General features: G+C 43.3%; 2 long non-coding RNA genes across 5 annotated transcripts in view; one reads left to right on the plus strand and one right to left on the minus strand.

The window, feature by feature from the left end:
- The first annotated feature begins 328 nt into the window (after window positions 1-328).
- LOC309524214 lies at window positions 329-22,711 on the plus strand. 3 transcript variants are annotated; one of them, XR_014215858.1, is made up of 2 exons: window positions 329-869; window positions 22,496-22,711. It is a non-coding gene; the product is annotated as an uncharacterized lncRNA (long non-coding RNA). The 3 variants fall into 3 exon arrangements; XR_014215859.1 differs by lacking the exon at window positions 329-869 and adding an exon at window positions 1,156-1,584; XR_014215860.1 differs by lacking the exon at window positions 329-869 and adding an exon at window positions 19,266-20,782.
- Window positions 4,493-24,220, minus strand: part of LOC309524211 — a 40,015-nt gene continuing 20,287 nt past the window's right edge. Inside the window, exons 2-5 of one of the 2 annotated variants that reach the window (XR_014215853.1) lie at window positions 6,631-6,735; window positions 6,120-6,299; window positions 5,014-5,085; window positions 4,493-4,841 (exon numbers count right to left, since the gene is read on the minus strand). This is a non-coding gene — a long non-coding RNA (uncharacterized lncRNA). Of the gene's footprint in view, window positions 4,842-5,013; window positions 5,086-6,119; window positions 6,736-24,220 lie in introns of both variants that reach the window. The other variant, XR_014215854.1, reaches the window with a different exon arrangement.

Below are 24,220 nucleotides of genomic sequence, written 5' to 3' on the forward strand. Positions count from 1 at the left end.
GGCCCCAGTCTGCGTCCACGCCGGCCGTTCCCCGCAGGGGGAGGCGCGAAGCCGGCCCACCGGCGGGGCGTGCGCCCACCCGCTCACTCACTGCCAGCCGTTCGGAGCGCGCAGGGCTCCCCGTCCACTCGCCCCGCTCTGCCTCACTCGCTCGCTCTCCACACAGGCAAGCAGCCGCGGCGGCACCACGGCGAAAACATCACGTGACCCCGCCTCCTTCGGGAGGGAGGGAGAGGAGCCGCTTTAAAAAAAAAGAAAAGAAAAAGAAGCCAAAAAAAACCGCTCCAGCGAGAGGCGGTGCTTCGTTCAGCCCGGGGGCGGGGCTGTGTGTGTGTTTGCGTGTGTGTGTGTGTGTGTGTGTGGTGGGCCGGAGAGCAAAGTTCTGAGAATGGAGGAGCCGGCGGGCGAGGAACCAATCGGAGATGAAGTCCGCTTCGCAAGTGGTCCAATCCGCAGTCACTGCCACGCACACCCCACTCCCGGTCGGCGGGTTGTGTGCGTGCGCGTGCCTTTCATAATGATAGGCGGGAGGCGGGACAAATGAGAGGCGAAGGTAATTAATAGCGGGCGGCTGGGCGCGGGATGCAGTGAAGATGTGTTTGTGTGTGAGAAGGTGGGAGGGGGAAAGGGAGAAGGAGGGGGGAGAAGTGGGAGGCGGGCTCTGGGAGTCGGCCAATCACTGCCTCACACACTGAAACATACGCCGGGCGGAGGCGGGGACCCTTCAATGCCTGCGTGTACAGAGGAATGAGTGAAAAACAACACATACACAGAAAAGGCCACAAGGGATGAAAATGAGTAGCACCGTAATCTACCAATCAGCCCTCGCTGCTTCCACGAGTTGCCCAATCAGCGTTAAAGAAATGAAGGTTCACTTTCTTATACTGCTGCTATTCTTTCTTTTTTTTTAGGCACTCCTGTAATCCCCCTCCCTCCCTACGACCGCACTCCCCGCCCCATACAGGTTTGATGACCTGAGAGGCGTCGTGGTTGGCCAAAGGAAGAGCCAATCGGCGAGCGCGAGAGCCGAGGGGAGGTGGAGGGGTGGAGCCGCTGAGGAAGTAAACAACTCGTCAGCGCGCGGGCGACCGTTGGAGGAGCAGGAGGGATGTGTGCAAAATTAACCGTCCCAGCTGCCGCTGCTGTGGAGGAGCGGGGGGGGGGGGAGAGGCGCGTCCACGTTGCCTGGAGTGCCGGGGGCTCTCCGAACCGCTCCCGCCCGCCACAGCCACGCCCCTCAGGCCGCGGGGGGGGGGGAGGGGGTGCACCCCTGTCCCCGAAATTAGCGGATGTAGTTCAGCACTTGTTTCCGATGGTGTTCCCTCATAAACAGCAAGCGCGCATTTCCTTCGCAGTTGATAGATGGGGAGGGACGATTTACCTCAAGGGGGGGGAGAAGGGAGGGGGATTTCTCTCTTCACACAGCAGGAAATTTACATCAGGTAGGGCAATACTGTACCTTTTTTCACACGGCAAGTAGAGGGGAGTAAATTTTCCTCAAGTGGGGCAATATCTGTCTTCACGCAATAGGTAGATGGGAAGAAATTTGCTTCAGATGGGGCAATATCTGCCTTCATGCAGCAGGTAGGTGGGAGTAAAATTTTACCTCAGGATGGGGGATTTTTCAGGATAACAACAAACAAGAAGAGGAGCTTATTAACCTGTGTAACAATATCATAAAAATGGGAAGGAAACAGAAAAGAAACATGATTCCTGAACTTAGCCTTGTGTCCTAACATAGGGCTGTGTCATTTGCCTAGGCTAAAAGCTCATAGCAAAGACATATTTTAATCATTAGGAGCTTTCTTTGTAGATGTGGTGTTACCAGATATGTTTGCTTTTCGGTTTTTTTAAGTGTTGCTTTTTTAAAAGCTATTCTTGAAAAAATAACCTCAGAATTTAAATTCAAAATTAATTAAAGCACTCAAAACAATACATCTGAGAAGCTGCAGATTTGTTCAGAGTAGTGAATTATTCTGATCACCCTTCCCAAGCTGATTTTGTATCTGTAGTGTAGAATGTGGGAGGTGATATTAAGGAGTAAAATAAGATCTGAGGTAAAAAGGTTGAACAGAACACGAAGAGGATATCACTTTGTGGAAAGTACTTGGGAAGACATATTTAGGTAGCAATCCTTGATGGAATAAACCCCATTGTAATCAGGAAGACTTCACAATAGAGATGGTTATGATTGCACTGTTCTATATTTTAGGGAACCACTGTATTCTACAAGTTCAAATGCCACCCTCACAGCCATTTTCAATGGGCTCCCCAAAAATGCAATGTAAATGCAAATCTATCAGTCCTGGATATTAAAATGATTACAAATGTAAATGCTCTGCTAGATTTGACTAAATTCCAACCTAGTTCAGCAGCACCACCCCACTAGCAAATGCCTCTGGGAAGCCCACAAGCACAGCATAATGGCAGCAACATTCGGCCATTGTTGCTTCCCAGAAACATACCTTATGGCTGCATACAAGCCATACATTTAAAGCACATGATTTCCTCCCAAAGAATCTTGGAAATTGGTTTGTTCAGATTACTGAGAATTGTTGCTCTGTGATGAGTAAACTAAAGTTTCCAGGATTATTTGAGGGAAATTATGTGCTTTAAATGTATGGCTTGAATGCAGCCCAAGCAATAATGCTCCTGAACATTGAGGTTGCATACAGCCATTATGCTCTGTGCATTTGTCTAAACCCCTTTACAATTCTAGGCATCACCACATCTTATGACAGTGAATTTTACAAATTATATGCTATGCAAGTAGTACTTCCTTTTGTTCATCCTTGATTTGTGGCTAATTTGTTTCATTGGAAGATCTGCAGTTCAAATTATTATTTAAGAGGAAGAAAACTTATTTTCCTCTCCACCCAGATTGAGAGATCACAATGAACATTTGTATGTTTATAATATAACTCATCATTTGCAATTAGAGTGTTTGCTTGATCCTGACAATTTTTTTACAAACTAAGGTACAAAATGCAAAAGCAATGCTTGTGTTATGTGCCTTTGAGATTCAGATAGTTAATGTGCACATTCAGGAATCAATTTTAAATGGCATATTCAGTCCCAAGTTTCTCACACTCAAGTTTCAAGATTTCAGGGGCAAGTAAGGACTTCCAAAAGGATGCTGTACTTTAGAAGTTTTATATTTGTACAGTGTTGAGTTACTGCAGACAGTTTGGAAATAAATTTATTAACAGCTGAAAGCAGGTTCATATATTTATTTTTTGCCTTCCTTTGAGGAACATGATGTTGTTTACAAAGCTTTTCCCTACTCATTTATTCTCACAACACCTTTGTGCAGTAGATTAGGCAGGGAGGTAGTGACTGGTACAAGGTCATCTAGTAAGCTTCATGGTTGAAGAGAGAATTGAACCTGGATCTCCCTGGTCTTTGCCTGATACTCAAACTAATATGTCACTCTGGCTATCAGATATGAGTACACTATTGTTCTGTTTTATGACTTCCTACAAAAGGAGAAAGATGAAAGTCCTGTTCATGTACCTGCCTACAATGAATAGGTTCAGAGTTGGTTCTCCAGCAAGAATCTGGCTTGCCTTTCAAACTGTACTGTTCCATTTAACACAACCACTACAACTTACCTTTTACTATGAACAGTGAAGGGACAGAAGGCTCTTAAGTTATGCTCTCACACAGCTTTCCATTTGTCTACAGGTGAAGCTGAAGAACCAGGGCTGTATCCATGTGGGAGAGCTGAGGCATCTCTGTAGATGGCAGCAAAATTTTATATCAATTGAACCTAAACAGGTTTTAGAATTGCTCCCTGGGTCTTTTAAGGGAATCATACAATTGTAGAGTTGGAAACAACTTCGTTGGTCATCTATTCCAACCCCCTGCAATGAGTAGATATGCTGCCATCTGTAGCTTTTCTTTTTATTTTGAACTAATGTGATGCTAACATGCTGCCTATGTGCAGTATTACATGTGTTTCTGTGTCACCATTTTGAAATAATATTTTAAAGGTGTAATGGCTTCATTTTGAAAAATGTTGATGTTGTGCATTATACTAGCCATTCTTAGTTGGGAGAAGTAGTTTGCTTCCATCAGCTTGCTAACAGAATGACATTTAAGCGCTTCACAGAAGAAAATGAATGCTACTTCCTACAGTGGATTCTCTAATCAGTCTACTATACTTTATAATAAAGTGATTACAGAACTTTGTATCACTTAAATTCCAGTTGCTGTCTTACTCAGGATTAAGTCCCATTGGATTCAAGGGGAGTTTTAAATGTGTGTAAAAGATTGCAGCCAAAGTTGTTAAAGGTCTAAAAAAATTCCTGATTAATACATAGTCCATAAGAATGTACTGTGGATGAAGCTCTTGGGGAGCTGCTTAGTATTTATGCACTGTGTGAAAATAGTAGAATGTGGTTCTACTACTAACACACCCCTTTTCTGCTTCCTTTATTCATCCAGTACATACTCAAATATCAAATGCATCCCAGAAAAGGCATCTTGAAAATTTAAAAATTACGAAGGTTTTTTTTATTAGTAAACATAAGCAAGGTATCTTCAGAAAAGACAATAACACATGAAATTTATTATAAGGATGAGAAATTATATGAACATTTAGAAGAGAATCACTCATTATTGTTACTGATTTGCAGAGCAAATGATACAGTTTTACAAACACTGGGAAAGAAAGAGACTGGTTTTTGTGGATAAAATTGATTTTGTTTTGTCTGCTACAAGAACTGAATTTTTGCTGAAGGCAATGTGGAAGAAATTTCCCAGAAAATATTTGTTTACTTGCTCTTTCATCTGAGTCCACTGGTTTGTTTTGACAGTCACTATGACAGACCTGCTTTTACCTATCAGGAAGATAAATGCTTTATTAGCATTTCCTGTTTACAGTCACAAGGATTACACAAATCATATTTTTATCAAGCAAGTCAGTAAACTATATGTAATCTTACATAATTATTTTAGTTTTAAAAGTACTGAAAGGGATACAGTTAGAGGGAATGTGTGCATTTTACCCACCTGTTTAAGTGATCAAGGTACTGTAGAAGGTTACTGTTGCTCACTCTTCCAAATAGGATAAAATGGACAGTTCTATGGACACAGGGAAATGTATGGGCTTAGTCCAAATCCTAAACCCCCTTAGGCATCAGCCCATCTTGAAAATATGTGGAGAAAATAAATTTCTCCAAATTTTCAGGAGCAGGTTTCTGGTTACCTTACTTAACCATATGATTTCCCAAAGGATTTTCCATTTTCTTCTTGTTTGTTAACTTAAAAATGACTCATACTGCTCATGACAGTGTAAGGTTCCCTCCCCTGCTGTTTGTCAGCTGCACTTCGTGGAATGCCTTGAGAGTAATGCCATGTTGCACTTCATTATTCCTGAGGCATTCTGGGAAGTGTGGTTGGCAGTAAGCAGTGCAAGGTTCTCTCGACAGTGTCTCCCCAACAACACTTTCTGCAAAAACAAGGAAGGTGCATGAATCCTAAAAAGTTTGGATACATTTCTCCCTCACTGCACAAAATAGCACAAAATTGTCCCCTCCCCCATTTTCCAGGAGGGGAATTTGGCCCAGTGTTAGTTTTAACTTGTGTGCAGGGACCTCCAGACGGAAGCCTTATTTTGGAGGTTCGTTCTCGTACCAGTGGAATACTGCTGTGGAAAGTAATGTGGGACAATGGTTTTATGGGAGTATTTCCCCCTTGGCGTGCATGGGTTGGTTGCTTTCATGCCTGGGTGTTTTAATGCCTGTAGACATTGTTGACATACTACTCTCAGGTTGGTGGGAGTCATTGGTGGTGCTATGGTCACTAAGGAAGTGGCCAATGAAGTTGCTATGTTCACTGCTGTTTGTTACATTGTTTTATTTCAACTTTGCTGCTGGGGCTGGGGTCAATAAAGTTTCAACTATGCTACCCTGGCATTGTTACACTGGTGTAAGTTGGCCACCAGCATGGTGTGACCATAGGATTGCCAAGCACCATGTGATTCTTAATACACTAGGCACAGTGCTTCACCTTAATACCAATGGTAGGAAAGCTATAATATTTGCAGGTAAGAAAGAAGAGATTTTGAAAAGGGAGAGAAGGGTCAAAAGTATGGTAGTTTGAGCAGCCAGACTTACCATTTTTTCATTGTTTAAAAGGGCAGGTCCCTCCACATTCAGTTTCTTAAGGCATGCTGCTCTTGCAATATAGGGAGCATTGTTATGCACATCAACCTGAAGCCATTGTAAGTTCAGCTGATGTAATGTCATATCAGATCCAAACCCCATCCAGCAGCAAGGCTGCTGCTCTGTTTAACCCTGACAGAGAGAAAACAAGCCTTTAAAATAACATTTTGTGCCAGATTCACAGTCACATGACCAAGCTGAACAAGCTTAGGATCCAGCCTCAGTTCCACCCACCCCCGGTCTCACCTTCCCCCCTTTTGGAGGACTTACACCAGCCTTGGCTTAGCTGGGATGAGCAAGCTACTCCAGCATATTTTTGACTAAGCTGGGGTTGAAGACTTAAAACTGACTGAGCTGGAGATTTTAGCATCCTAAGGTGCTCTTGCCTTAAGATTGCCCTCTTATTCTAATAACACTACAATCCCCATCCGACACTTCTTTTCCTGAAGTGAGAAGGTGCTACCTATTGTTGTTTAGTCGTGTCCGACTCTTTGTGACTCTATGGACCAGACCACGCCAGGCACTCCTTTCTTCTACTGCCTCCCGCAGTTTCATCAAAAGGTGCTACCTATACATGAGGCAAAAAGAAACAAGGTTTTGAAAAATATTTGACTTTCTAACCTTATGTCTCTTGTATATGCTACCAAGATTTAGCATAATTTACTATAGTGAGCTACTTAATATATAGATGTAGGAAAAACATCAAAGTGATGCACAGCTTGAACTCTTGCTAAAAATGGAAAGCTGCCATTACCCCTGATTCTAATTGCTATATTGTGACATCACTCCAGATCTTATGTTTGTGGTGAAAACCCTACATATAACTGCACGGAGAGTGCAAAACAATTTAATAACAACTGATAAAGTGTGTGGTTCTAGTTTTTCTTTGTCAACCCAAGAAAGGTAACATTAAATTTAAAATAATGAGTTCTGCTTTTCAAATTGTGGGGTGAGAGATTTGTCATATAGTGCTTAGTTTATGGTATCACTAATTGTCATTATCATTAAGTTAGAATTATAGTATATATATTATAAAAAGAAAATCATGTTAATGTGAAAACGCTTTGTGAATAAGACCATAAAAGCATATTCTATGACTGCATTCTACCATATTGTCAATTTTGCAAACCATAAAGCTTTTGAAAATTTGTTATAGATGGTTATGAAACAGCACAACAAGATAGGGGTGTATGCACCCCTTTTCCTAACAAACTAGAGAAACTACTGGAGTGTACATGGGTTTCTACGAGGCAAGACACAGTGATAACAGCAAGGGACTTTATTGAGCTAACATAACTGAACAACAAAGGCAAAGCAACTGCTTATATTACTATATTATTATATGTATTATATCATATCATATATCATATCATATCATATCATATCATATCATATCATATCATTGCACTAGCCAAAGGCCATGGCAACGTCCAAAGAAGAAAGAAGAAAAACAAGCAGACAGTAGTCTCTACATATGCAGTAAAACCATGATTAAATCTATCAAAATTTCTTATTACACAGAATAAAAAGTAATTCTCAAATAAAATGTGCAGATTAGATTTCAGAGACTCTTTTGCAATTGACCTCTAGCCCATCCAGTTCTTTATTACTAATCTTCCTAGCTGCCTTATAAGGTGGCATAGAGAGCCACCTTAAAAGTCACAAAGCCATCAGTATCACTCAGCAGCCATTTCACCCTCTCCACCCTGGTCAGATTTGTTTTCTTCATGAAAAGCAGTTTTATGAATCAATTTGTTTGGTTCGTGTATAGTGGACATTGTAGTAAGTAATGGCAAATGTCCTCTACAAATTGTTGCCCATACAGACAGAGTCTCTCTTCAAAAGGTATTCCATTGTATCATCCATCTATGACCGATAAGGGCATGGATTGAAAGCGTTCTGTGAAGGTGACACTTAATGAGGCAGATGGAAGATTTGTCAAATATCTGACTTGAAAGTGCATTGTTTTAATAAGCAGAAACCCCAAATTAACAATCTCAGAAAATTAGAATATTAAATGAAATCAGCAAAACAAAGACTGCAAATAGAGCAATATTGCACCTCTGAGAAGTAGAAGCATGCATATGTACTCAGTACTTGGTTTGGGCCCTGAGATTGTTAATTTGGGGTTTTCATCAGCTATACACCATGATCATTACAATTATAGCAAATAAAGGCTTGATATACCATGCTTTGCATGTCATGAGTCTATCTCCTATAATAGTTTCATTTTTTAAGTTGAATTACTGAAATAAATGATCAACGTGATTTGCTGTCAAAACCCCCAAGCTGTGAATCGTAACTTGGACCTTAAGAGCCAATGCCAGTAGCCCCAACCCTGATAATGGATATGTACTGAATCAGAAGAGAGGGACTCAGAATCCTTAGTCCAGACTCAAACTCAGGTGGACATAGACCACTGAATACATAACACTCCCTTCCCCTTAGGCACGAACCCTAACCCCCATCAACACACATAGTCCTCAAGATTATGAGAGCGGCAGAGCTCGCTCCCTTGGGTCATTTAGAGATTGTGCTGGAGCTGGTGTCATGGGTGTCACCAGTGTTGTTGCCTTGGTGCTGTCTGGCGGTGCAGTGCCAGGGCCCCATTCCTCTGTACTTCCTGGGAACACAGGGTCCTCCTTGGGTGCATCAGCCTGTGAGCTGAGCTGATCATTCACTTCATCCCTGTGCTTTGGTGTGGTGGTGGCAGCTGGAGCTGGGGCATCAGTTAGGTGGTGCCACACTTGGTCCACATGCTGGCGGTGGACCTGACTGTCTGGCATGGCAACCTTGTAAGAGATTGGCCAAGTTGTCCTGGTAGCAGCAGGGATCCAGGCAAGGCCATCTCCATAGTTCTGGGTGTAGACAGGGTCATCTGGGGTGAAGAACATGGGGGCCGCTGGAGGCTCCTGGCCTGGAGGCCAATCAGATGCAAGCTTGGGGTGCAGCCGATCCAGGAGCGATGCCAGCTTCCGGTTCATGAGGAGCTCTGCTGGGCTTCGGTCTGTGGCAGTGCAGGGCGTGATGTGCTGCTGCAGCAGGAAATCTGCTAAGCGCTGGTTCCAGTCCCCCTGGACAATCCGGGTGAGGGATTCCTTGGTGGTCCTCACCATTCTCTCGGCCTGTCCGTTTGTTGATGGGTGAAATGGTGATGATCTGTCATGCTGGATTAGGTTGTCAGCCATGAATTTCTGGAACTCAGCCGATGTGAACTGTGCTCCATTATCGGACACAATGATGTCTGGCAGGCCATGTGTGGTGAAGACCCACTTCAGGGCCCAGATGGCGACCTTGGAGTTCATCGCTGAGACTGGCACCACCTCAAGCCACTTTGAGAAGTCGTCCACAATGATCAAGAATGTCTGACCTTGGAGCGGGCCAGCAAAATCAATGTGGAGTCTTGACCATGGTTTTCGCGTCATCTCCCACGGCTGGATCAGGGACTGGGGCATGGCCGGTCGGAACTCTTGGCAGGTCTGGCAGCACCGGATCCATTCTTCTAATTCCGCATCAATGCCTGGCCACCAGACATAGCTCCTGGCCAGAGCTTTCATGCGGACGATACCTGGGTGACTCACATGCAGAGCCTCCAGCACTCTGGTCTGCAGCTTAGCAGGAATCACAACCCGGTTCCCCCACAGCAGGCATCCCTTGTGAACTGACAGTTCATGTTGCCGGGAGATGAATGGAGAGAACTTGGCATCAAGGTGACTCACTGGCCACCCTCTCCACACCCAGTTGAGGACACGGGAGAGGGTGCGATCTTTTGCTGAGTGAATGGCAACATCTGTGGTGTGAAGCGGTGGCTGGGGCAGAGTCTCCAGCAGCATCACGCTGTGGGCTGGGGACGGATCAGCGTCTATGTCTGGCAATGGCAGGTGGCTTAGGGCAGCTGTGTGGCTCAAGCTCTTGCTGGGACGGTGTTGAAGTGTGTAGTCATATGCATTGAGAAAGATGGACCACCTTAGCATCCTTGGGGACAGGATCTGAGGAGTCTGCCGATCAGGAGCAAAAAGGCCCAGCAGAGGCTTGTGGTCAGTCACAATTGTGAAGTGGTGGCCATAGATGTAGTTGTGAAACTTATTCACCCCTGCCACGACAGCCAGGGCCTCCTTGTCGATCTGGGCATAATTGCATTCCGTTGATGACAAGGTCCTGGAGTAGAATTCAATAGGGGCCTCCCGTCCATCCGGCAACTGGTGGCTGAGGACTGCACCGATTCCATATGGGGAGACATCACAGGCAAGCACAACAGGCTTGGTCTCATTGAAATGGGTTATGACACTGTCAGAGGAGAGCAGGTGTTTGACAGCATTGAAAGCAGTGTCCTGAGCACAGCCCCAGATCCAAGGAGCTTTCTTGTTCAATAGCTGGTGCAGGGGCTCCGCAGTGGCCGCCTTATGTGGAATAAAAGAGTGGTAGAAGTTCAACAGGCCCAGGAAGGACTGCAACTCCTGCTTACAGCGTGGCGGTGGAGCACTATGGATGGCCTTTACCTTTGCTGGGGTGGGGTGGATGCCATCAGCGTTGATCAGGAACCCGAGGAACTCAACCTCGGGCACCCCCAGCTGGCATTTTTCTTTCTTCACCTTTAGGCCGGCATCTTGAAAACGGCACAGAACCTCTCGAAGACGGCATGCAAGTTCTGTCTCGGACTCCCCCGCAATGAGGACATCACCAAAATATGGAATTACTCCAGGGAGACCCTTCAGGACATCTTCCATGAGGTTTTGGAAGAGGCCTGGGGCCACGCTGACACCAAACTGTAGTCTCTTGACACGGAAAGCCCCGTGGTGGGTCACGATAGTCTGTGCCTCAGAGGTGGCCTCGTCAACTGGGAGTTGTTGATATGCCTGGGTCAAGTCGAGCTTTGCAAAGACTTTCCCACTGGCCAGCGATGCAAGAAGGTGACTCACGACTGGAACAGGATACGCATGCTGCTGCAAGGCTTTGTTGAGGGTGCACTTGTAGTCAGCACAGATCCTCACATTCCCATTTGCCTTGAGGCAAGTGACAATTGGGGTTTCCCACTGAGCATGCAGGACTGGCTCAATGACGCCTTGTTTGATGAGGTGATCCAACTCTGCATCAATCTTGGGCTTCAGGGCAAATGGCACCTGCCGAGCCTTCATGCGGATCGGTACTACAGCTGGGTTGAGACTCAGTGCGACCGGTGGGCCCTTGTAGCACTCCAGTGACACATCAAACACGGCTGCAAACTCATCAAAGATGGCCTCATAGCTGGACTGGCCTATGTGCTGGACCCCAGTGATATGGATGCCCAGTGCGTCAAACCAGTTGAGGCCAAGTAGGCTGGTGTGGTGGCCTTTGACAACTACCAGCTGCAGTGGTCCGCTAAAATGCTTAAATTGGACAGTGAACGTGCCAATGCCCTGAATGGGCACTTGCTTCCCCTGGAAGTCTGTCAGGATCACCTCAAAGGGCTGCAAACAGGGGGCTCCTCCCTTCTGGCAGATGTGATGGTATGTCTCAGCAGAAATAACAGAGAGTGCTGACCCGGAGTCAACCTCCATTTCGCATGGGGTTCCCTGGATGATCACGGCTACTCGAATCTTCTCGCAGATTGGCTGTGCATTCTGGATAGATGTGGCAGCTGGCTCCTGTGTGCAGGTACACTCCGATATGGCATGGCATTCTATTGCACCTGGAGTCCCGCAGTGACCATCCCCAGTCCCTAAAGTTGGACGCCAGGGAGTGTCCCACTGCTCCTTCATTTGGCAGGTGCATTCAATATGGCCAGTTTCCCCACATTCCCAACACTGAACATCACAGAAATGGCACGACTGGCATTCATGCTGGCCCCCGCAACTGGTGCAATTCACCTCTGCACCTCTCTGTTGGCCAAAACACTTGGACAAGCCAAGGCACAGTCTCCGGACCTCCTCACCTTCCTCACTGTCTACAATCTTCTCTGAGTGCACTGCTTCGGCCTTCCATGCCATGGTTGGGCTTTGCACTTGGCGAATCTCTCTCATCATCTTGTTGACTGTCTCTGCCATGAGGGCCTCGTCTAAGGAAACCTGGAAGGCTAGATCCTTCTTTGCAAAAATGCGCTGTTGTAGCTTCTCATCCCTTAGGTTGCACACAAGACGGTTGTGGAGCATTATCTCCAGATTGCTGAAGTTGCAGTGGTGGGTGTCCTGCCGCAAGGTTGTGATGAAGGCCTCTATGGATTTGCCTGAGGCCTGGTTTCGTTTGTAGAACTCGTGCTGGCAAGCAATCTCCAATGGCTGGGAAGCGAAGTGTGTCCTCAACTTCAGCATTGTTGTGTTGAATGTCATCTCACTTAGCTTGGTTGGGGCCTCGAGGGCCTGGGGAATCTTGAACGTGGCAGGCCCACACACACTGAACAGCATGGCTCGCTTCAGTACAGGGTCGGTCACGTTATTGGCCACACGGAAAAACTCAAGCTTGGTGGCATAGGAGTCCCATTTCCCTGGGACTGTGGGGTCAAATTGCTTGATGTGGTCCTGGGTGGCCATGAGGTCTGCTCTGTGTGACCTGCCTTGTGGCTGCAGTCAGTGATTCCAGCCGGCTCAGGTGGCAAGTCCCCAGTTGTGCTTCAGCTCAGTTGAGGTGACAGTTCCCCAGCAGTGATTTCAGCTTGTGGAAGCCAGCCAGGGCTGCATAACTAGCCTAGCATCCCATGCTTGTAGCCAGTGAAGTGTACATGGGTTTCTATGAGGCCAGACACAATGATAATAGCAAGAGACTTGAGCTAACATAACTGAACTGGGGAAAGCAACTGCTTAAATGTATTTCTGAAAGCCTGGGCCACTCCCACTCTCAATGTGACTGGCTGTCAAAAATTCCAAGCTGTGAATTGTAACTCAGAACTTAAGAGCCAATGCCAATAGCCAAAACCTTGATAATGCTATGTGATTGGATATCATGTATCTATTTAGAACACAGGGGCTCCAGACTCAAGCTCAGGTGAACATAACCACTGAATACATAACAGCTACAAAAGACAAAGAATCTTTTAGATAATATAGATCTTTGTGAGGGAAATCTTTGAATCTATCAGATGAAAAAGGAAGGAAGGGAGGATTGAAGACATATAGAGTAAAAATACTCATAAATAAACATACGAAACAATAAATCACGCAGACACATACAAAGATAAGAAAAGCAGCATTCTGTTTTTAAACTAGACAAACAGATAATCATCCCCATTCCAGAAATAAGAATGCCAAAGGAAAAAAAAATCCAGTTATATACCATGTAGGTGATAAACTGAACTCTTTTGGAAAGGGATTCAGATGGAACCCCTTATAGACTTTTTGTGCAAAAAAGAAAATGAACTTATGATATCTGGGTTTGAGGATTGAAGAAAATACTGGTTTATGCAAAGTGGAATTGTTGAGTATTATCTTGGAGTGGATGTTTTGAATAATTTTACTATATATAGCTGACAAAGAATCAGAAGTTGTCTTCTCCCACTTTCCTTCCTTCCTTCCTTCCTTCCTTCCTTCCTTCCTTCCTTCCTTCCTTCCTCTCTCTCTCTCTCTCTCTCTCTCTCTCTCTCTCCCCTCCCTTTGGGTTTGGGTTTTCATTCAGATTAGTTTCATTTATCTTTGATAAAAATATATTGGATAGTTAATATTAACTGTTGTATATTTTCCTTCAAACTTTAATAAAGTCAGGGTGTGTGTGAAAGGAATCCTAGATGGTAGACAGTGCACCACTACTGAAAATTTATTGATCCACCCTGTAACAGGTCTCAGCTATAGAAGATAAATGCTGTACCATTTCAGACTACAAGTGGGCACTTACATGGTGAAGTACTCCTATCAGAAAGAGCAAAATTCATGCACATGGAAGATGGCTCTGAGGGGAGAAAGTTTCTAGCTTAGTTTTCTACGTGCAGGGAGTTTGTGAATGTGAAGACACATTGAAATCATGTGAATCCCATGGAAGTTGGCAACTTCTATGAGACCAACACCTGAGAGTTTTTGATGACTCAGAAGCATATGATTTTAGAGAAGGATCTTTAAATAGTGATGTGTCAGGTTTCCCCCCCTTAAACTGAATTTAGTGTATTGACAGCTTTATTGTACATATACACTTGAGAAAATGATGTTGCCTTATCACTAAATTAAATTATTTTTTTAAATGATATTTATTACTTTTTCAACATTTTCAACACAACACTACAAACAAAAAAGAAAAGAGAAAAAACAATACAAATACATCACAAAAATGCTACATGGACTAACAAAACAAAGCAAAAACCAACAAAAACAATTTAAACAATTCCCACCCCCTAAATTAAATTATTTGTCTGAACAATACAATATATTTATTTACAGATCTTCATTAGGAAGGCAGTTATTTGTTAGTAGCAGAATGCCCATTGTCATTACAAGAAGTATGTGTGTGGAGGGATAGAGGAGTGGGGATTAACAGGTGCAGGGACCATAGGGTCACAGTACACCTCATGCCCAATCCCTATCAGTGAGAACTAGGTCACCCACTGTAAGGGTTGGAGGGCACATAGTTATTTCAACAGTGTCCTCATATGAGTAAATAACAGCTGTTCATTTGCATGGAGGAAAGTAAAGGAAAGTAAACCCACTTCTGGCTGAAACCATCCTTCATCTACCTACTCCAATCTTACATTTTGTTTCTTGGTTATATCAGATATGATAAAATGTTGGGAATGTAAGATGAAGTGTTGAAAATAGGCTTTCGTAAAGGTAGATGGTTTAAATTATTGATAAAGCTCAGGCTACAACTCCATGCATACCATTATTTGGAAAATGCCTTACTTAATGCAATGGGATGCACTTCTGCATTAATAATATGCATTGGATTGTACTGTTATTACTGTTTCCATTGTGCTTAGGACTTGTGTTATATGTTTCCGGCAACCACTCCCAGCCACCAGTCTAGCTGCTGCATTCTGGATTACGGGTAGTTGTAGCTTCAAGTCACCTTCAAAGGTAGCCCCACGCAGAGCGCATTACAGTAGTCTAAGTGGGAGATAACCAGAGCATGCACTACTCTGAAGAGACAGTCCGCGGGCAGGTAGGATCTCAGCCAGTGTACCAGATGTAGCTGATAGAGATGTCCTGGGGGAAGATGGAGATGTCCTCCATGGATAGCTATGAGGTCCAGCTCCAGGGGTCTTCTGGCGAATCCCTCACTGCAAGAAATGAAGTTACAGGGAACCAGGCAGAGGGTCTTCTTGGTAGTGGTTTCATCCCATCAGATGTCAAGCAGATAAACAACTAGATGCTTTTAGAGGACATCTAAAGACAGCCCAGTACAGGGAAGTTTTTAATGTTTGATGTTTTACTCTGTTTTTATAATTTGTTGGAAGCTGGCCAGAGTGGCTGGAGCAACCCAGGCAGATGGATGGGGTACAAATATACTGCTGCTGCTACTAGTAGTACTAATGAGGAGGAGGAGGAAGAACATGTTACACTGGAAGCAAAACCCATTGTGGTAGTGGTGCTAATAGGAAGATGTTTTCAACCCCTTTCACTTATACACAAAATGTGTTTGCAAATACATTTTTGAAAGAGTTATGAATTTCTAGTCATTTGAGAGATACTTAATAACTCCAAACTCTGAAGATTTACTAACATGCTTTGTGAAATTAGCCCCTCCCATTTAATATCTTTTGAGATATTCTATGCTATATATAAAGATTTAGGATGAGGCTCAGTGACACTGCATTGCATAATATCATGACTTGCAGAGTTGTTTTGGTGTGTGACTTTGGATGTTATACAGGTTGTCTCAGCAACCTGGATCAGGTCAGCATTGCTAAACCAACACCATCAGATGTAACATAGTAGTATTGAGTAAAGATGTTGCGTCAGGGAGAGGTTATTAAAACATGTGGGTCTGAAACAAATCCACACAGCATTGTAACAACTTCTTGGATTCTATGGAACCATATACAGTATAAGTTCCTCTTTCTTGTATCCAAAGGGAAACCTTTTATACGGAGATGGTGATATGCAACATAAATAAAGCACTGGAGATTCTGAAGCACCTCCACACCTTAAAAGTGAGCCAAGATAGTGGGCTCAATAGTGTTTCCTTCCTAGATAAAACTCAAAGCAAAGTTGCTAATTCAGGGCAAATAACAATTAATTAGTTTAACTAGATCACCCTAGTTTAACTAGGGTATACAGAGTCTCTGTATACCCCTGTAAATAAATAATACGTGTTATTTATTGTTTTCCAGTGTATAAAGAACACAGAATGATTGTGTACTCAAAGTTTTGCATGCGCCAAATTGTCAGAAAGGTACACCACCAGATGTTTTGAAGTTGTTTATGCATTCCAGGCTCTTATGACTACACTGGGATGGTCCTTGTAGACCTGAGTGCTGGGCAGAGTGTACCTACATATGGTAACCTCGGGAGCGGCTCAGATAAACAGTTGTTACTTAAAGGCTCTCTGAGTCATCATTCCTTATTCTGCATTGCATAAATGAACATGCTATGTTGGAACACAGCCATGAGTAGCGTATTTGCTCCCTTGTGGCTGGCAGGAAGCTTGTTTTCATCAGCTAGTATATAGGGGAATGGGGCTACTGCTCAAACTGACTTGCTAATAGGATAAACAGCCCTGTGGAGCCTCTCTTTATGCTTATACATTGATGTTTGTGACATTTGTATTAGTACAGAACGCACTGTGAAATGGGAGCAGGTGAAAGCTTCGGGCAACTACCTTAGAGTAAAGGCATAGGCTGCTGCATGTGAACCTGTTTATAACACAAAAATGTAGTTTTTCCAATCCAGAATCATTCATGCTTGTCCTCAACATGCTGATTTCAATCTAGAGTTGTTCTAGAGCCTGCTGTCCACAAGGGCAGGTGTGGTTACTTGCTGCACATTTGAAAACCCTGCAATAATCTACTTTCTGAATGAAACCAGTCTCTCCAGAACCTAATCGAAGGGAGGATTTTCAAATGCCTATCAAGCCTTTGGCTGAATTGGTGCAATGTCGTAGAATGATCATGAGCATTCCATCTGCTAAGAGAAATTGACTGCAACAGAGTCTTCAGGCATGGTGGGGGCAGGGAAATCTCACACAGGTTCACACAGGTAATTGCTGTATTCCTTCCATGTAAACATGATTGCTTTACAGGATACTAAGCATTTTCTCTTTCCCCCTTTCTTCAGTTTAAATATCCAACTTTTGACATCTACATAGTACATTCTAGTGTACTATAAGTGAGAAGGAATTGTCTGATAGGACCCACCCCTCCAAGAGTTTACAGTAGGCATTGGTGGCCCTTTCAAGGTCCTAGTTACTCTGTTGGATATGGATACAGAGAGGACTCAAGACAGTTTGCATTGGGATGGGAAACCTTTATAGCCTAGCAGACCATACTGTTATCACTACCCCTTGAGGGCCAATTTTGATGACTGGGCAGAGTTGCCCCGATAGTTTCCCAAAGAGCATATGAAAAAAAATCCCAGGATTTCAGGTGGGCATAGACAATGGCATAGTCTCCCCTTGAAATGTTGGATCCTGCAGATACTTGAAGGAAGGTGTTTTTCACATACAAATTACGTGTGGGCTCCTAAAAGCATGCTTACTTGAATGTTAGCTTCATCAAAATCCAAAGGCCTTCAGAGAAAACAGGTTTAGAATGAAAGTGTTAATATGAAATTTGTTTTTTTTTCAGAAATTTCATTTGGATAAAGCTTCCCCCCCCCAGTCTTTGTCACCCCCCTTCCAAATATAGAGGTACCTCAGGTTACAAACTTAATTTGTTCCAGAGGTCTGTTCTTAACCAGAAACCATTCTTAACCTGAGGTGCACTTTTGCTAATGGGGCCACCCGCTGCTGCCATGCTGCTGGCACGCGATTTCCATTCTCATCCCAGGGCAAAGTTCTTAACCCGAGGTACTATTTCCAGGTTAGCGGAGTTTGTAACCTGAAGTGTTTGTAGCCCAAAGCGTTTGTAACCTGAGGTATCACTGTGTTTTTTTCCCTTGTGCTGCAACTGTGACTAATAGGTTTTTGTACTGTCACTGAAATGTGTAGAAGAATTTCATTTATATCCTATCATTCAACCCTAATAGGCTCTTGGGGTGGTATATTCCATCAATGTGAGAAATTTGAGCAAAGCTCTCTCAGATTTTTAGTGTGAAAAAGGGGGGGGCCCTGGCATCTTGCCTTAGCAGCCACTGTTCTCAAAAATATATCCACAGATCTACACAATATTTTCACGGGGAGCGTGCAGGTGGTGGGGAGCAAACTGTTACGGCAGTAACATGATACCAAGTACAGGAAAAAAATATTTTGCAGTGGGTTGAAAGAACAGGGGAACTATGCACCATTCAATATTTACAGTAACTGTAGCTTGTGATTCTGTTGTCAGGGACAACATTTGTTTACTCTTGTTAATCATTTATTCTCCTCAAGATTCACTTTTCTCCAGCATCTAGAAAAAAATGAATACTAGATTATATAATAATGAGTTGTAGCTCTAATTACCAAAGTAATCAAATGCATTTTTAACAAGATCTGTTATGGTGGAAAAACATGTTCTGTTATCTAATGATTGTAGCATTGTACCATAGGGCACAAACACATCTAGGCCACAGAGGGAGACATGACAGACAATTCTAATGCATGTGTACTTTTGAGGTAGACCTCAGCCCTGAGCTACTGTCCTTAGCTGAATTGCCCAAACTTAAAGTCCCCGTTATAACGATGTGATGTATATGAGCAAATGGTGTTGCAGTTTTGGGTTCATTGCCCTCTCTCTAGTATTGTAAATACAGTGGTACCTCGCAAGACGAATGCCTTGCAAGACAAAAAACGTGCAAGACAAAAGAGTTTTCCATTTTTTGAGTCGTTCCGCAAGACGAATTTCCCTATGGGCTTGCTTCGCAAGACGAAACGTCTTGCGAGTTCTTGCAAGTTTGTTTCCTTTTTCTTAAAGCCGCTAAGCCACTAAGCCGTTAATAGCCGCTAAGCCGCTAAGCTGTTAATAGCCGCTAAGCCGCTAATAGCCGTGCTTCGCAAGACGAAAAAACTGCAAGACAAAGAGACTCGCGGGACGGATTAATTTTGTCTTGCAAGGCACCACTGTAGTGTGTAGTAATATTTTCTGTGTTAACCAAATCCTGTACTGGTTCCGGGCTATTTTGCTCAATAGGCAAAATTATCTACTTGAACTCCTCCACCCCCCAAGAAATTGCTAACTTCAATTTTCAAAAATGGGTGTCTTGTACAAAAAAAAATGAAAAGCACAGAACTTGAAACTACTATTTATTATTATTTTTTTAAAATGCAGTAATAAGTAATCTGTTTAAAACTGTGCTCCTCAACAGGCCAGTACTGTGCCCCACTAAGGTCTGTACCCTAGACGGCTGCCTAATTGGCCTAATGATACCACTGGCCCTGACAAAATCAGCTGTAGGGTGCAACCATATATACACAGTATTCTAATATAGTGTTTGGAGTAGAATGAACTCACTTGACAATTCCCTTTGCTCAGCAAGACTGTGGGGTGTGTATGGTGTGGGTAGGGATTGATATTGTCATGTTATCAGTTTTAAGATGGATAAGCCTGGGTAAGTGCCAGGACCCCTGAAATCTCGCACTGCTGTAGAAATGGGGGGGGGGGCGTGTAACACAGGCACTTAGTCAGGGTTCGCGTTTCCTTTTGGAAAGGAGGCACGGCAGAGATTGCAGTGTCTTTATGAAATGCAGTCATACTGTTAACATGCCATCTAGTTTGGCCCTAAGCTGCTGTTGTTTGAAAAAGTCGGTATGAATACAGGCAGACAGCCATCCTGGTCACCTCACAGTATACCTTTTAATTTTGATGGGAGCCACTCCCTTGGGAAATATAGACTAAAGTTAGCAAAACTTCTGGAGGACATACTCAGCTATTCTGTGCTTGATTACTTGAAACTGAGTCAGAGTAGCTCTTGCAGAAAAAAGAAAGCAATCTCACCTTACTACAAGAGCTTTTCAAGTTCATTCTGAGTCATCATGACAAGAGTTTGAGCAGCAGGCTAGACTGCATGCAGAATGTGTGTGTGTGTGTGTGTGTGTGTGTGTGTGTGTGCCTACTTGTGCTTTGAAAGAGTAAACAGCTTTGATACAAGGTATACCCTTGAAGTTATGTCAAAATGACCTTGGTAGCACTATGTCACATCAAACTGATGCTGATTAAATGCAAACATTTGCATGGTGATTATGTGGCACCAAAAAGGAGGAACAAATCGAAGAACTTCCCCCCCAAAAATATTAGTACACCTGTCCTAATCCAGCTGAAGTTACTTGTGCTAGCTAAGTTCGATCAAACAAGTTAATTTGTCTCGTTGCCTCAGTGGGATCCATGGGGCAGTCATGTACATGCATCATCAAAGGTATCATTGTTTTCTTATGAGCTTACTCCCTAATTAGTGTGCTGAAATCAGAACCAACTAACTCTAGTTTTGTCTACGTCCTCCCCCTCACTACAGAGTTCTACAAGGAGGAGGAGGAAACTGGCAGACCAAGCCACCTGCAAAACTGTAATTAAGGAAGCAGACAGTGGGGAGTTAACTGAGGGTGGACTGGTGTGGGTCAGTTCCAAATGCCTCTTCATCACCTTGATGAAGGTGATGAAGGCTGCAGCTCCCCACCCCAGTGGCATGCTAACTCTGACCATGGGCATTCTGTTTGACTAATAAGACTAATAGCCATTCATCTCTCTCTCTCCCTCCTCCATTAAATGGACTAATTCCTATTTAAAGCCTAGCTAGTAACCATCACCACATCTTCTGACAGAATATGCCCACACAAATGATGGATATGCTCTCTGTCTGGCTCCTTGTATATGCTCTCTGTCTGGCTCCAGGTTTCTTTGGGCCTTTGAGCAACCAAATATCACTGGGGCACCTTTATCACCACCTCTTCTATTTAAGAAAAAAACCCACTGTGATTTTGCTCTCTCTTTCCCCTGCCCCGGCTTGGGTTTTTGTTTGTTTGTTTGTTTGTTTTGTTCTGTGGGGTCCTAACAGAGACAGATTTAAGGCAGTATGACCAGTTTCCCCGCACAGGTTGCCAAGCTGAGGGGATGCCTTCTTGCCTCCTTCACAGCCCAAACCATTAGTGGGCAAGAGATGTTGGAAGTACAACAACTGAGATCATTCAGTTTGTAACTTAAGGGTTGGTTCTGTTAGTGTTTAAGTCAATTAGCCTAGAAGGAGACAGGTGGATGTGTTGCTTAGCAACCAAGCAGAGTGGGATGATCCTCACTGAGGTAGCACATGCTCTTATTAGCTGTATAGTTCTGAGGGAGATTTCATGTCTTCCTGCTTTGTACAAGGCCTGAATTAAGAAAGACAAAATCTCTGTGTTTGTTTCCCCTCAAATTATACACTGCTTTGTTCAGTTTACTCAGTACTATCAGGTGCTATCAAGCCTTTTCTCCCCAGACTCCATTTATTTCTGTGGCTTTGCTAACAAGAAGTGTCCTGCTGGCCAAACACTCTGTTCTCACAGTAGCCAAGCAGATGCCCATGGAAAGCCTACAAGCAGGGCATGAGTGCAAGAACACTTTCCGCACAGTGGAAGTGGAGCCAACAATTGTGGGTGGTAGCCACTGATAGGCTTGTCCTCCATTCATATCTGTCAATGGTCAGATCATGGAACAACTTTCCTTTAAATCCAAACACCAAGCTTCTAATGTCATTCTGCATCCAGCACAAAATAGCATTGTTTTTGTATTGTCTCACAATTTAGTTCATAAGCTCATTGTGCAAGGGGCTTTAAAGAAAAGAAAAGAAAAGAAAAGAAAGAAGATTTTGCCTATATTGCCCTGTGAAGCATACATTGATGGCTCCTATATAAATAAAATAAACAATAGTGATTGTTGTTAAAGCTCTGGAAGTCCTCCATAACTTATCTGATGCAAAAGACCTACTAAAGAGTTATAACATGAGTTTGGGAGAAAATGAGGTTAATTCTCATATATTCCTTTTAAAGACAAAATAAAAATTGATCTCCCATGCCTTGTAAAACAGCATCTAAGATATCTTACCATATAAAGGATTTCACATTAGAAAAGACATCACTGAGAAGAAACAACAAATGGGTTTTATGGCACCTTAAAGACTTACAACTTTAATAGATTAAACAATGATTAAGAATACTCAACAGCTTATGCAATTAGTTAAATTGAAAGTAACTAGTCCCTTACATTTTAAAAAATTGGTTCCTTTGATACTTGCAGAAGAATTGTTCATTGTCATTTATCAGAGGATGTTTGTTCAAGCATGTCATATAATCCCGTCAAACAAAACTAACAAACTTTGTTTCTTTTCTTACAGCCAGTTCATACGTTATTTGGAGCCAGCTGATGCATGGAAAAAGACTTCTCACACAAGTGGTGTCTTACGCAAGTTGTGTGTAATGTCAGAGCAGGTACTCACAGAAGATCGCAATGGCTACTTGAGCAATAACAACACAGGGCTTATTTCCAAGGCCCTCATTGGCATTGCTAAGTAACTAGAACAAGATGAGAAAAGTAAAACTTTAGTCAGATTTTTTTTAAAAAAAGTGACTTGAAGAATATTAATCTATTGGCACTGGAAACATCTGGAGGGTCTCTACAGAAGCATAGTTATAAAATGTTATGGTTTCTGGTGACCTCAAATATATTGACCACTAAAATGTCACTATCTAGGGGAGGATTAAAGATAATTTTCATACCATTTAGTTTTACTTTATTGAGTGTATAGCAAAACTGGAAGATGCCTATAGAACACCAGCACTGTATGCACTTAAAGGAAACCCATAAGTCAGCCCACTTCTCTTCCGAGTCTGGATAGACTTGGTAGACACAGAGGGCAATCTTGTGGGAAGATCCAAAGGGATGAACAGTTTAGGATGTAGCTGATCTCTGGCTCAGCTGACTGATTCCTGGCTCAGATGGGCTCATCCTATAAAATAGTGGTTTAGGGCTTAGGCCTAGTTGCCAAGTCATCTGACTAGGCTGAATAGGCTTAGGATCCAGCCTAAGTCTCCCCCTCTAATCATGCCACACCACACCTCCATCACGCCCCTTGCAAGGAGACTTACACTTGCCTCATCTTTGCCAGCGGAGCCCTGGATGAGCAAATTACACCTGCATATTGCCAGCTGGGCCAAGGTTGGGGACTTTTATAGGATTGATTTACCTCTGCCAGGGTTAGGCAGAGTGGCAGCAGCTTCCCCACTGCTGGACAGGTTTTGGATCTGGTGCAACTTTACGCCAGGTTAACGTACACCAGCTTCCTTTATGCCACCTTCTTAAGCATAAGCTTGCTCCCACAATGAATTATGCTTTATCAAACGTTTCTTTGAATCAACAGACAAATAGTAATTCTTTTGCTTTTATTTAACAACAACAACAACAACAACTTTTATTTATACCCTGCCCTCCCCAGCCAAGACTGGGTTCAGGGCAGCTAACACCTGGTAAAAACAATTGATTAAAATACAACTTAAAAACAAGATTAAGTACAACATTAAAATGCAGCCTCATTTCAGTAGAAACTCAAATCAAAAACTTTTGGGATGAAAACGTCAACTCTTCACCAAGGCCAGCTATCCAGACTGGTCCTACGTGGGCCAGAAAAAAGCCAGGGAAGTCCCCAAATAGGAGTTCCATCAGAGAAGGAGAAAGGAAAAAGGAAAGAGGGAAATTAATATTTGTTGTTATAGTTAATGTATGTTACCTTTCACCTTATATATGATCCTGGAACCTTTTACCTTATGTATGATCCTGGAACAAAATTCTTCTAGTTGATTGTGCTCATATATAATTTGAAATCATATTATTGATAATAATAAATTGAAAGGGGAGACAATGGCACATTGAGTGAGCAGGTAAAACAGGGCATCAGAAATCTATATATCTGTATTCTTTTGGAGAACATTTGATATTGCAGGGCATTTGGCTTGGTTATTCTTCTACACTCCCCTTCATTTATTCATTAATTCCAAAATGAAATGAGCCAATGTGGTGCAGTGGTTAAAGGGTTGGACCCTGACCCGGGAGACCAGGATTTTCA

The sequence above is a fragment of the Podarcis vaucheri genome (assembly GCF_965113315.1).
Source record: "Podarcis vaucheri genome assembly, chromosome: Z".
Lineage (NCBI taxonomy): Eukaryota > Metazoa > Chordata > Lepidosauria > Squamata > Lacertidae > Podarcis > Podarcis vaucheri.